The sequence below is a fragment of the Malus domestica genome, chromosome 14, assembly GCF_042453785.1.
Source record: "Malus domestica chromosome 14, GDT2T_hap1".
Taxonomy (NCBI): Eukaryota; Viridiplantae; Streptophyta; class Magnoliopsida; order Rosales; family Rosaceae; genus Malus; species Malus domestica.
This window is the reverse complement of record NC_091674.1, coordinates 30,283,209-30,294,881: the sequence shown is the minus strand read 5'-3', so window position 1 is coordinate 30,294,881 and position 11,673 is coordinate 30,283,209. Positions and strand designations below refer to the sequence as shown.

Here is an 11,673-nt window from a genome sequence, read left to right as displayed (position 1 = left end):
TCAATCTCCTTGAATTATCTACAAAATCCATATATGCAGATTGCAAAATTTAAACTCCCCTCCCTCAGAACAATAAGTAAAACCCTTCTCCTCTTATATATATAATAAACGCTTGATTCAAATATCTCTAGGCGGCTGGCATACGTACGTATAGCATCAGAATGTCGTCATACATGATCTTCTTGGAGAAAACAAAATAATATATGTGAAATTAAGAAAAGAAAAGAGGTGAAAGAAAACCTAGCTAGCCATTGAAAATTTTCATTGGATCCCATATGTAGTTTTCAGACCTAGCTAGCCGCTGAAAATTTTCAACCAAGATAATGTGAAAATGTTGTTGTGATCATGAACTACACATCTACAATTGAAAACTAAATAAACAAACTTACGCATGAACAAACCCCATAAAATACAGACACATTATTTATAATATTTATAAGAACCTATGATTGCAAAGTACTCCTGCGGCTCTGATAGATCTGCTTTTCCAGTACTACTACTACTTCAATCAAACCTGTAAAACATAAGATCCTACAAAGGAGAAAAAAGGGAAATCCAATTATATATACAAGTCAGATCCAAAAATGAGAAATCAGTAAATTTATGAATATACCCAAATCACTCGAGACTAAATATGAAATTACAAAGTTAAAACAATATATATGCAAGCAAAGGAAGCATATATATATATGCAAGCAAGGGAAGCATATATAATCGATTAATTAGTAATCAATCAAATAATCATTTTATGAATTAGATTAATATGGGAGGTGCAGGGGTGTGGGGGAGGGGCAGGGAAGCTGGATATAGCTAGGTGATGACAGAAGCATAGAGAGCACAAAGGAGTGAGATGCATAGTCCATTGCAAGTCATCCATCTGTGCTCTCTATCTTCTGTCAACAACGTATCACCACTCCCTGCTCTTTCTCTCTCCCAGTTCCCTAGTCCTTACCCTAAATTTAATACTATAATATGATTAGAGATTGGAGAGTTGCAGCTATAGCAGATACTTTAAGAGACCTCCACCAATGGTCCTTATTTATAGGAGAAAAAGTAGCACCCGCCCACTGAAAAAAGAATGGTAAAAGGTAGATGCAAGTACTCCTGGGTTTCTCAACTCAGTCACACGGTTACTATAGTACTACGAGTGATTTTTCCAATAGGTCTAAGATATTGTTATTTGCAAATTAGTATCACGATTTAATAATATTTTTTTATTTGTAAATTAAAAAATTTTAGATTTGAAATTTGTGAAAGATTAGTCGATATCAATTTATAGATCTCATACCTTAGTGTAATATATTATTGTATTAAAAAAAATTAAAAATACCTTGCAAAGGATAATAAAATTTCTCTTTGTGGCAGAAAAGAAAATAAACACCACCACGCAAAGTTATTATTCTCTTTGATTTATAGGACGTATATTTATTTTTTGTTTATATATCCTGAAAGTCTAACATATAACTAAACCGTTGGGAAGTGAGATAAGCCTCATAATGGACTAGTAATAATAATGTGGTTTAAATTCACTTTTGACGAGAATCGAACCTAAGATCTCACACTTACAATACAACTAGATCATAATACCAAGTAGCAACACATGATAAGTTTTTTTTTTTTTTTTTTTTTTTGAAATGAGTACAATATCCATTAATAAGAAAGAAATCGTACAAGCCAAGAGGATAGGGTGCTAGCAATGAGTTTAAGTACACATAAAATTCTCTCATAGTACATCTATAATTAATGACAGTTTCACTGTCACTCATCTACTGTATACTTGCAACCGTTTCTCACGAGATAAAATCTTCTCAAAAGGACAACCAGCAGTATTGTTCAATATTTGTAACTTCAAACCCCACACGGCTAAACCATGCATATCCCTGGCTATGTAGATTATTACCATTTTAGCCAGTGATAGTGACCAGATGTCTTAACCAACCCACTGCATTAATATTGAAGGAACGAAGAATATACTGCAAATATATATATATTTGGAAGGATAGTCTTGTTACCGGGTACTGGGTAGGGTTGAATGAGTCAGAAATATAGAGGATCTATATATATCTCTTTGTACTACTGATATATCCTAACAGCATATATGCATGGAGATTTATTTGATACGCTCCCATGTGCATTAAGGATTTGCCATAATCCTTTGAAGATCATGGTTAAGTCACAACCCATATGGTTGTTGTCATGATCGTGACTCTTCCATGCATGCTAACTCTAGTTGTTATCTTTCACATCTTGGTTCTGATTAATGAATAATACATGTTAGAGTAAACTGCCAATTTACCCCTTGAACTATCACCCAACTTTCGATTTCTCCCCTGAACTTTTTTATTGGAAAATTAAGGACTTAAACTAATTTTTTTGGCCGATTTCCCCCTACCGTTAGTTTTTAATAGATTTCATCCAAATTAACGTTAACTCTTATCATGTGCAAACCACGTAACTCTCATTTGTGAACAAAAACGTTACTTCACTATACATTCAGACACAAAAGTTATAGAATCACACATATTTGCATAAGTTTATATTATAGAAATCTAAGGTTTTCAATTATTTTAAAGAATGAAGCGACTGAACTACCCATGCATGTTGTGCACATGCTTCCATTTAACAGAAATTTGGATGGAATGAATGAAAAATTAACAGCAGGGGGCAAATCAGTTTAAGTCCTTAATTTTCCAATTAAAAAGTTCAGGGGGGGGGGAATCGAAAGTTGGGTGATAGTTCAAGGGGCAAATCAGCAGTTTACTCTACATGTTATGGGAAGTAATTTTCACATGCTCGTTTTTTTCTCCATATCTTTATGTATTTTTGACCTTTAGTTTGAATAAAAGAAAAATCAAGAGACATAAACAAATAGGAGTGTACAATAAATGAAAAAATATGCATAAATCATTTCTCATATGTGTATGTATATATATATATATACACACACTAGTAATATATGTGAATATTAAGAAAGCTTCAATGAATATGTTCTTGAGAAACTACACAGAATATGGAGGAAGAAGAGAGAGAGAGATCGAAAGAGAGAGAGATTTTTTTATTCCTTTATATTTTGTTATGATTACAATTTCAGTTATATATTCTCACTTTTCTTAGCTGCTAACCTTCCACCTCCTTATCTCAGCCATAGTTCTAACAACTTTTAACTACTTTTAACAGCTCATCTCTTTAATCTATTGACAAGTGTCATTTAGTTTGACCTTGATCTTCTCTTCACTTGGATAGCTGTTTTCTTCACTTGGATCCTTATATCCCCCCTCAATCGGATGCTCAAGGGAACTGAGCATGAGATTGCCATAGTGTTGTTGAAATAAAGTTGAAATAAAGGGGCTAACAACCCTTTTGTAAGTATGTCGGCTGATTGTTCAGTAGAGGAGACATGTTGAACCAGAAGATCTCCTCGAATGACCCGTTCCCTTACAAAATAATAGTCGATCTCAATGTGTTTAGACTTGGCATGAAATACTGGATTAGTTGAAAGGGCAATTGTTGAGATGTTATCACAATAGATCAATGGTGGAATTTGAATATGAACATGTAAATCACAGAACAACTGTTGAATCCAAGTCAACTCTGCAGCTGTAATGGCTAAGGCTCTATACTTAGCCTCTGTGGAAGACCTAGAAACTGTGTGCTGCTTCTTGGATGACCAAGAAATTGGATTTGAACCAAGAAATATAACAAAACCTGAAGTAGACCTACGATCATTGGGATCCCCGGCCCAATTTGCATCACTATAGGACTGTAAATGTATTGGTCATGGCTAGAACTGAATACCAATGCTTAAGGTTCTTTTGAGATATCGTATGATTCATTTAATTGCAATAACATGAGATTCCATAGGGTTGTGCATAAACTGACAGGCTTGATTCACTAAGAATGCTATATCTAGTCTGGTGAAGGTGAGATACTGAAGGGCACCAACAATGTTTCTGTACTACTCAGGATTATGATATGGTTTGCCATCATTCTTAAGTAATCGATGATATGGTAAACAAGGTGTAGCACACGGTTTACAATCCTTCAAGTCAACTTTGGCAACCAACTCAATAATATAATTTATTTATGAGACAAATAGCCCTCCTGGTGTATAATTGATCTGTAACCCCAAGAAATAATTCAATTGGCCCAAGTCTTTGATATCGAATTCTTCTGTGAGGCCTTTAATCACACTTGAAATTAACTCAGAACTACTACCAGTAAGTATCACATCATCAACATATAGCAGTAAGACTACAGTGCCTTTGGATGAATGTTGAACAAACAAAGAGGGATCAGCTTGGGAAGCTTTGAATCCTAAGCCAGGTAAAAAATTTGTAAACCTATCATTCCAGACTCTGGGGCCTGTTTAAGATCGTATAGAGACTTTTGTAATTTGCAAACGTAATGAAGAGGATGTTCTGCACTTTAAAATCCTGAAGGTTGTTCCATATACACCTCCTCTTGAAGAATGCCATGTAAAAAGGCATTTTTTACATCCATTTGTCTGAGAGGCCAATTGAATTGTGCAGCTAATGCAAGAATCAACCTTATAGTGGTATGTTTTACCACAGGACTAAAAGTTTGGCCGTAGTCAATTCCTTCTTCCTGGTTATATCCTTTTGCAACAAGTCGTGCCTTATATCGGGCAATACAACCATTTGCATCCCTTTTAATCCTATATACCCATTTACAGCCAACTAAGTTCTTGGCAGGTGGTAACGGAACCAGAGACCAAGTCTTCTGTGTATGCAAAGCAGTAATTTCTTCTTTCATAGCCTCTTGCCATTCCAATACATTGGAAGCTACCTTGAAGGATTTTGGTTCTGTGATGGATGCATGTGAGGAGCTTATAGAGGCAAAGAGAGACTTTCTTTTGAATATACCATTTTTGGACCTTGTTTGCATAGGGTGAATGTTCATAGGCATATTTATCACAACTTGCAGGTTCACTTGTTGAAAATCAGGATCCATAGGAATGGGATACTATGTAAGAGAGTCAAAATTAACATTTAAGATCTATGTAGGGGAAGGAATAAACTCTGAGGCATTAGATGCAGGTGTATCCAAAGATTCTGAGGCTCTGGATGCAGTCAAAGAATCTGAAGCACTAGATGGATGCAAGTTCAATGAATATGTGGTTGTAGATGATGATGAAGAGGTATGAGATGCAGAGGACACAACTTAATTTTGTAATGATATGGATGCTGGTGTAGGATTTAGAGAATGCTCATGTGAATTTGCAGGTGTTGACACTGGTAAAGAAGGTACTGATGCTGCATGAAAGTATGGAAAAATGGTTTCATGAAACAAGACATGTTTAGATATGTAAGTTATTTGAGTAACCATGTCTAGACAAATGAACCCTTTATAATGATCTACATATCCCAGAAAGACACAAGTTTTCGTTTTTGGTTGCAGTTTGGAGTTATTGTATGGGGTAACTAGGGGAAAACATGCACAACCAAAGACTTTCAAATGACTAATATATGGAATTTTATGAAATAACAATTGAAAAGGGGATTTCATTTTTAAAACAGTTGATGGCATTCTGTTAATCAACTATATTGCTGTAGTACATGCATGAAACCAGAATTTAGATGGTAAATGTGCAGTTTGAAGTAAGGTAATGGCAGTTTCTACAACATGCCTATGTTTTCTTTCTGCTAACCCGTTTTGTTCTGGGGTGTAAGGACAAGATCTTTGATGTAACATGTCTTGGTGTGATAAAAAATGCTGAAACTTTGTGCTAACATACTCACCCCCACTATCACTTTGTAAAACTTTTGGTTTTGCAGAGAATTGAGCATAGATAAGCATAAAATTGCACAAATGTTGTAAAAACCTCTGATTTATTATTTAAAGGGAAAACTCATGTATATATGGTACATTCATCTATGAAGGTTACATAGTACCTAAATCTTTCATGAGATAACAAGGGGGCAGGTTCCCATACATCACCGTGTAAGACCTCTAGAGGTTGTACAGATTTAGTGACAAGAAAATTGAATTGTAGCTTTGTAAATTTTCTTTCTAAGCAAGGTGTACAAATGGAGTGACATGTATCAAGTGATGCAAGAATTTTATTCTGATGTAGAATTGCAAAGGTAATCACATTTGATGTATGTCCTAGTCTTTTATGCCATAAATATGTATTAACATGTTTTGCTAGGCAGCATGTATGCTTACGATATAATGCAGGTGGCAGCTTCTCAGGTATGTTGAAAGGAATGGGATAGTAGCCCTCTCTACACAACCCCTTGAGTATTATTGTTCCTGTAGATTTGTCTTGAACCCAGAAGAAAGTATAATCACAAATAAATCTACACCTAGTATCCTTGCACAATTGATAGATGGATAATAAGTGTTGTGAAATTTTTGGAACATGGAGAACATTCTTCAAGGCAAGTGTGGTATTGGAAACAGATAACTTTGATGTGCCAATATGAGAAATATGCAAACTTGTACCACTTGTTGTAGTTATAGTGTCATTCCCTTGATATGGAGTAACTAATTCCAGATTGGTTAACTCATAGGTCATATGAGAAGTGGCACCAGTGTCTGCAATCCAAAATTGTTGCTCAGTCGCAGAAGGTTGAGAATGAGCATGCATAGCCGTCAGATTTGGTGCAGGAGATTTGTCTTGGTATGCAAAGTTGCCTTTGTGATAGCACTGCAGAGCTGAATGTCCAAATTTCCAGCAAATTTGGCATTGAGTTAGGACATTGACACTAGAATTAGAAGTGTGTCTTTGAAAACAGTCAGTAGCAACATGTCCTTTCTTGTTATAGATTTGACAGATAAGGATTTCAGAATGATGCTCTGCACAGATATTGATAGGGTTTTGGTGCACCAAGAATTCCAGGACTACTATTTGGTGGAGGATTGTAAGATCTTGGACCATAGTTAAACGATTTGCCTCGTCCTTTGCCATGAAAATTATTCCCTTTGTAACCACCATAATGATAAAAACCCTGATAGGAGTTGGTATATCCTGGAACATTTGACATTCCTCCATGATTGGGAAATTGTGGGCTAGAGACTCCAGAAGTAAAACCAACTTCATTATATTGTCATGATTCTTGATCAAGAACCAATGTTTTCCCTTTGCTTGACTGAGTACCAGTAGCCATTGCAGTCCCAAATGGCAAAGAGGATGAGGAGTCAAAGAACTGACCAATTATAGCTTCTTCTGCAATCAATTATGACCTGAAATCTTTGAGAGATATACCATATTCTCTGCCCTTTATGACACAGCGAAAAGTGTTGAATTCTGCAGGAAGTCCTTTCAAAGCCAGAATTATGATATCATCATCTTCAAATATGACACCTGCAGCTGCAAGATGATCCCGTGCATCTTTGATCTTTTGCAGATAAACAGAGACAGATTCAGACCCTTTCTTGATGTTTTGAAGCTCAGTTTTCATCTGAAAGATTGTGGCTTTGGTAACTGCAGAAAATATTTCAGTGAGATTCACCTACATCTCATGAGAGCTTTGACTTCCAATTACACATGGCATTGCTGTAGTAGACAACGTTGCAATCATCAGTTGCATAAGTGCATGATCGTGCATCTTCCAAACCAAGTAATCATCTTTCTCAACTCCTTCAATGTCAGAATCATCATCAAATCTTGGATGACACTTTCTTGATCCGTCAGCAAACCCCATGATACCATGACTCTCGAAAAGTAACTTGATTTGGAAACTCCAAGTGAGATAATTGGAGTCATTAAGCTTTACTGTAACTGAAGTAGAAACCGTGGAAACAAGACTTGTGATAGGAGATTGAACAATCTTCAATTGATCAGCAGTCACCATTGTCGAAATTTTCACAGACGCTTTTTATCAAACACGTAGAGGGCAGACAAAGAAAAACAGATTCTTGAGGATCTTGGAGAGTAGAGAAAGCCCAAGTTGTAGAATCACACAGTAGCTTTGCAAATTAGAGGATTAGAAGAAGAAATGAACACTGTTAATCGAGGTGCGGAAGCACCAGATCACGTTCTGGGCTCTAATACCTTGTGAATATTAAGAAAGCTTCAATGAATATGTTCTTGAGAAACTACACAGAATGTGGAGGAAGAAAATAGAGAGAGATCGAAAGAGAGAGAGAAATTTTTTTATTCCTTTATATTTTGTTATGATTACAATTTCAGTTTATATATTCTCACTTTCCTTAGCTGCTAATCTTCCACCTCCTTATCTCAGCCATAGGTCTAACAACTTTTTACTACTTCTAACAACTCATTTCTTTAATCTATTGACAAGTGTCATTTAGTTTGACCCTTGATCTTCTCTTCACTTGGATAGCTATTTTATCATTTAGTTTGACCCTTGATCTTCTCTTCACTTAGATACCTGTTTTCTTCACTTGGATCCTTATAATAGATATATTCATAAGTCAAGGTAAGTGAAACATTCGAGTGGTTGAAATAGAAACATCTACAGAGTTGTATTGGACAAATCAACCTTTGCAAAGTAGCATGCAAAGTCAATTATACAGAATAGCAGCTACAGCCAAAGTGATCGACATGCTTGAATTTGACTTGATTCCAAGAGGAAAATTCAAATAAATTAAAACTAGCTAATGCTAATTTATTCTTAATCTTATGACAGGAACCTTTAAAACTATCCACTTTTATTTGGATCGATCCCAACCACAAGATAACCATCTAGAGAAGTGTAGAGGTGCATGAGTCCATTGTCACCATCACCTCGATAAATGATGAGCAATATTGTAAGAGATGTGAAATATTCACAATCTAGATAGTTCCGTGCAGTATTTATGAAAATATACAAAAGATCATATGGTTATACCATGCAAATACATGGTAAAAAATATATTCGTGTATCCCAATCATCATAAGAAAGCGTATTTGTGCTAAGCAGTGGGAATCTAATAAGAATCTTTTCTCACATTGGCAAGATGAAGACCGCACACTACTTTGGCTAGTTTCTGTTATCGTGCCTCTGTCTCGTTGAGGCATTTGTTAAGCCTCTTGCCTCCGTAGTAACTATGCTCAAGGAAAATACCAAATAGACATTACACAATTTCATATGTAATACTAGGTGCAACTGCATGCACTAGTCCTAATTGATCGACCAAATGTGATCTCCCGTCTCAAATTATAATGATTTGTTTTATTAATGACATAGTTTGGAGATTTAACTGAAATTTGTCCATTAAATTCTTCGGTTTTAACACAAAATTTGGCTTTAAAAGGATTTTGTCATTTCAAAATTTATTCAACCTTATGGGCCAATAGTGCCGCACGGCCAAATACCAGCCATCCATGTGTTAGCTAATTCTTTCAACTTTTATAAGCAATTTACTTTTCTAACTAATAGCAGACACATTATATCAATAAAAGAGCTCAAATACTGTATGGTCATGCAGACGCAGGACCACTGGTCCAAAATATAATATACCTAGACAATAATACAAACATATATACACATCCACAAAAGTTTCATGAAAGTGCTCATTCCATCCCACCTCATGTCACTTGAGCTAATATTCACACCCCACCTTTTTTGTTCTTCTAATATCTCATTAATTTGCCTAAATTAGTAGTTATAGTTAGCCTCTAACCTGACAAAACATATAATATAAAGTCTCTATTTTGTTAAAAAGTATAAGAAAAGAAGTAGGAAATTGATTTATGCATACCATTTTTCTCTTTTGCTTTATTCGATTTAAAGGCCTAAAACAAATAGAACACATACATAAAAAAATGTGTAAAATCATCTCTCAAGAAGTATTCAGTTTTCCATTTGCTCAAATATATATACACACACACACGAATATAAATATGTATGTATGTATGTATGTTCGTGTGTATAAAACCCTAATGCCATGCAATACTATAGTCCACTTCCACATACGTACCTCGTATTGATTGGGGAGTGTGCTTAGCTCCACGCCCATCGTAAGATTTCATAACCCTAGCTACTTTAACTTTTATCAATTACTACATGATGTTTAATTTCCTCCGGGTAGAGTTATTAAATTCTTGGATTGATTTAAGTGATATATATTATGTCCATCTTTGAAGTCTTTATTTTTTTTCTTTTAGAAAATAGTTTTTGGTCACCCTTTTTTTCTCCTATACATTTTCTTTACCCACCAAATGAATAATAAAAAATAATATTTATAGTTAGAATCAAGAGAAGATGTAAAAAAAAAAAAATGCGCGGAAATCACTTGCCTTGCCATGTGTATGATTACGAAGATTATCTTTTTTACATCTCAGTAAATAGAGAGAAAATGTGAATGTGTGGGATTAGCCTTCGCGTTAGGGATAATGTGTCATTTTTGCAACTTGCCAAGAAGCATGGAGAGGAAGGTGATTTCAAAGCATCCCTCACGTTAGGGATAAAATGTCATTTTTGCAACTTGCCAAGAAGCATGGAGAGGAAAGGAGAATTCAAAGCATCCCTCAGCACACAATCCTTATCCCCCTCGTCTTTATCAGAGAACCAATTAAAGGTCGACACCCACATATGGGGCGGTGCCCAATTCAGCAAATTTACCCAAAAAACAATAGTCTCCATATACACGTGTCGACACCCCATTATCTAAGCTCCAATTAGGTCTCTTTCTGGCCCTAGGATGATAGTAACCCTAAAAATTTTGACAAGCCTTTGGAATCCTGCATTTTTTCTGTGTTAACAAACTGTATTTGCGAATAAGAAAAAAAAAAAAAAAAACTAGGACCTGCCATATTTGGAGAATTGAATTATTTTTTGGAATATTTGAGTTTTCCCCTTTTGGACTGGAGGCTATGGTGATGGGAGATTTTGATTTGCCAAATGAGAGGCTCTGCATGTTCTGCCTCTCGAACATTTTAGAATCATGCTTCAATTATTATTATTCTCTCTTATCTTTTGACCATATATTCTTGCATAATGTTGAATCTTTATGCGGGTATATATGTTATGTATTGCCTTAGAGGTAGCGTTTGAAGCAGGCTATGCTATCAAAAGATGCAAAAGTTTATAATTATTTTTCATAATATTTTGCATCTTTGATAACTATTTCATTTTTAATTTTCATTGTAAATTGAAATAAAACAAAATTAACAAAGAATCAACAAATGAGAACAAAGAAAGGGTGCCGGGATAATAGATGGAAAAAATGCACATAAAAATAATAACAAAAACCAAAATCAATTTTAAATTGATCTCGTTTGAAATTAAACCTTTCAAATATTACTCAAACATACTCAAGAGTTTTTTCTTTTTTGCTTTTGTTCTTTTTTATACAATACATTCTGAAAAGTAAAAGAAATAAAACAAGAATCGTTAAGAAATGGGCAAACAACATATTTCCTTAGCACAATTCATGTAAGGTTATGCTCTTGTAGAAGTTTGATCCCGTTGTATCATGTGAATGAAAAGTGATGGACTAGCATACGTCTTTGATTTGGCAATAACAAAATATGGGCCTCCCTAGGACTGGAACTGGATCCTCTCCTGAGCTCAAGATGGGGATCCTCTTGAGCAACTCATTCGGGCCGTTGAAATTTGATCAAACGGCTCCAAACATGAGATCTCTCTAAAAGTTATAATAATTGCAGTTGTTGGATCAAGTTTGAACTGCCCGGATGAGCTACTTATGAGGATCCCCATCATGAGCTCATGAGAGGATCCAGTTCCCCTAGGACTTAGCTAG

The 11,673-nt window shown here is 35.2% G+C and overlaps 1 non-coding gene across 1 annotated transcript; it reads right to left on the bottom strand.

The window, feature by feature from the left end:
* Nucleotides 1–730: 730 nt before the first annotated feature.
* On the bottom strand, nucleotides 731–986 carry MIR156AC (microRNA MIR156ac). The gene has a single exon (NR_120865.1). It is a non-coding gene; the product is annotated as a microRNA MIR156ac (primary transcript).
* Between the last annotated feature and the right edge of the window lie 10,687 nt (nucleotides 987–11,673).